The sequence below is a fragment of the Ailuropoda melanoleuca genome, chromosome 7 (genome assembly GCF_002007445.2).
Source record: "Ailuropoda melanoleuca isolate Jingjing chromosome 7, ASM200744v2, whole genome shotgun sequence".
Taxonomy (NCBI): domain Eukaryota; kingdom Metazoa; phylum Chordata; class Mammalia; order Carnivora; family Ursidae; genus Ailuropoda; species Ailuropoda melanoleuca.
Genome location: NC_048224.1, coordinates 110,364,364 through 110,367,310, shown reverse-complemented (window position 1 = coordinate 110,367,310; position 2,947 = coordinate 110,364,364). Strand labels below are relative to the sequence as shown.

Sequence of the window (2,947 nt, the reverse complement as noted above, 5' to 3'; positions counted from 1 at the left end):
AATAAACAAAAGACACCGGAAAAAAATATTGCTAAAAGCTTTTAATTTCTGGTGAGTTTGGAGATTTGAAAAGAAAGACATAGATGACAAATGTATCTTAAGAATCAAATGGTCTTGTATTCCAACTCTGGCTCCATCATTTATAAACTATATGACCTTAAGAGAAGTGTCTGTATCTTCTGTTTGCACCTCAATTCTGTCACCTATAATAAGTGGAAAATATTGTGCTCACTTCAGCAACAGATGTATTAAATTGGAACAACCCAAAGATTAGCAAGTTCCCTGCAAAAGGATGACACATAAATTCATGAATCATTCTATATTTTTTTAAAAGTGGAAAATACCACTATCTACTTCATAAAGTATGATGTTTAAATAAGATAACATCTCTTTTAACAATACTTAATTTAGAATTTGGCTCACAGTAAGCATTAGATAAATGTTAGCTTTCATGTACTAGCAAAACACTAGCAAATATATATGATATATATTTTTGTGCACATGATAATATATATGTGTATATATATATATTATGTGCATATAATACATATGATTTAAATATGTATATATATATATAATACACTTCTATAATTGAATAGGTACCACTGAGTTAATTTACAAAAGGCAGATTGCCTAAACAAGATGATTTTTCAATCCACGCAAGTAAATTCCTATTGAGAAGCGTCAATCCATGGGGAATATAGTCAATAATAGCATAACTTTGTAAGGTGACGTGCGGTAACTACACTTTTGGCAGTGAGCATTTTTTAATGTATAAACGTTGAAGCACTATGTGATTCACCTGAAATTAATATGCAGTTGAAACTAATAGAATATTGTGTGTCAACTGTACTTCAATTAAAAAAAAATCAATCCAGGGTGACTGAGGGTTCAGTCAGTTAAGCGTCCAACTCTTTATTTTGGTTCAGGTCATGATCTCGGGGTTGTGAGATCAAACCCCATATGAACCTCTTTACTAGGCATGGAGCCCACTTAAGATTCTTTCTCTCCCTCTCCATTTGTCCCCCCAAATAATAATAATAATAATAATAATAATAATAATAATAATCCTATCATTTTTTGTCAAAGGAATAGATAAAATCTTGGGCTTGTTTGAGTCAGAAAGGGCTAAGTTAGAACCCTGACTCAACCACTTACTATATATATGACTTTGGGTATAATGCTTATTCTCCCTGTGTCCACAGGGAAAATGAGGATAATAAAAAAGTATTTATCTCATAACATACACATTTTTAAAGAGGTTGGCATTTATCTAAAACTCAATATTAGTTACTATTAATTGTATTAGTTTAAAAAGTTCTGCGTGTACCAATTTAATAAGTTGGTGACATAGGTGTTTCTTTAGCTGCAGCTCTCTTAGCTGAGACGATCCATAAACCATATACATACATGGTATCGATGGGCTCTAGTCAACTGAAAGACATTAGCAATGTCTAGGAACCAATGGGAAGAAAGTACATTATTTTCAAAATGTTCTGATGAGATGGTTTATAAGTGAGACAGAAGGATATGGGTTGTTGTATAACACATGTCAGCATTCTCTGTTTCCCTTTGTAACAAAGTAACCAATAAGACAGGTGTCCCTTTCAAAAGCAGTAATTATTGAGCAGGTACTTGGTAAGTGTAGCTAAATGTAGTGCTAGACACTGGAAGCAAAAAGATGAAGAAACATATCACCTGTTCCCTTATGGAGTTATAATCGAATAAGGATGGTAGGCACTTAAAAAATACCACACAACTAAATATACAATTATAAATTATGTAGGAGCTGTAAAGAAGAAGTAAAATTTGCAACTGGGAAGCAGGTGGCATGACCAATCTTCCCAGTTTGTTTGGGGCTATCCTGGTTTTAGCACGGGAAGTCTCATTTCCTTAGAAACAACTCAGTTTTGGGCAAACCGGGAGAGTTACTCACCCCAGAAGTAGAATGGGAAGTCTTGATAGAGTAGGCGTCAGAGAAATCCTCTCTGAGAAGGTGACTTTTATACTGGGGCTTAAAGAAAGAGCAGGAGTTAGCAATGTCAGAATGCATTGAGTAGACATGTAAGGCCTGAGCTGGGGAAGAACTCCTTGAAAGAGGACCAGAAAGGAAAGCGAGCCTTGAGATGAGGCTGGAAAGGCTGGTAGATTATGCTGACCCTTGTAATGATGTTGGCGGATGGAAGAGAGGTGGATTTTACCTGGATAGCAACAGAAAGATGCTGAAGAGCTTTGGGCAGAGGAGCTACCAAATTCAAAAATACTATATAGGCTACTTCTTATTTTAAGATAATCACTCTGACTACTATAGGGAGACATGGTAAGAGGTGGAAAATGGATATGGTGAATAGTAGGTGGATTTGAGGGAGATTTTGATATGCTAAAACTATTGTTTTTTCATCTCGTGAAGGCAGAGCAGCTTAATAGTGGTACTCAAAACGTGGTCACAGTACCCACAGCATTAGCTGGGAATTTGTTAGAAATGCAGTTTCTTGAGCCCCTGTACAGACCTACTGAATCACAAACTCTGGGAGTAGAAAGCAATCTGTTTCAACATGCCCTCCAGGTTACTCTGATACACCACTAAAGTCTGAGAACCACTGCATTAAAAAAACAAAATTGCTTCCAAAGCAACTAAAAAGACATGGAAATACAGTAAAAATATTATTCCACTTCAAGAATCTGGAAATTAGAGTAGACATAGAAAGAGAACAGAGGCCTGCATTCTTCGTATTGACAAACACGGCTCAGAGGTTTTCAGATTCCATACTACACCACCAACAACGTACTCATGGTAGGATAATTAGCAGCTAGATGGAAATATATTTAAACTACAGTTTGAAAGGCAAAGATAAAAATAACAAGGTTAACATTTCTCCGTAATTACTAGGTAAAATAATGATTATAGAATGAAAAGAAAACCAAAAAACAGTTTCCAGAACTATGC

At 35.3% G+C, this 2,947-nt stretch overlaps 1 non-coding gene across 1 annotated transcript; it reads left to right on the top strand.

Moving 5' to 3' along the window:
• Window positions 1-222: 222 nt before the first annotated feature.
• On the top strand, window positions 223-327 carry LOC117803158. The gene has a single exon (XR_004626858.1). It is a non-coding gene; the product is annotated as a U6 spliceosomal RNA (small nuclear RNA).
• Window positions 328-2,947: the final 2,620 nt, after the last annotated feature.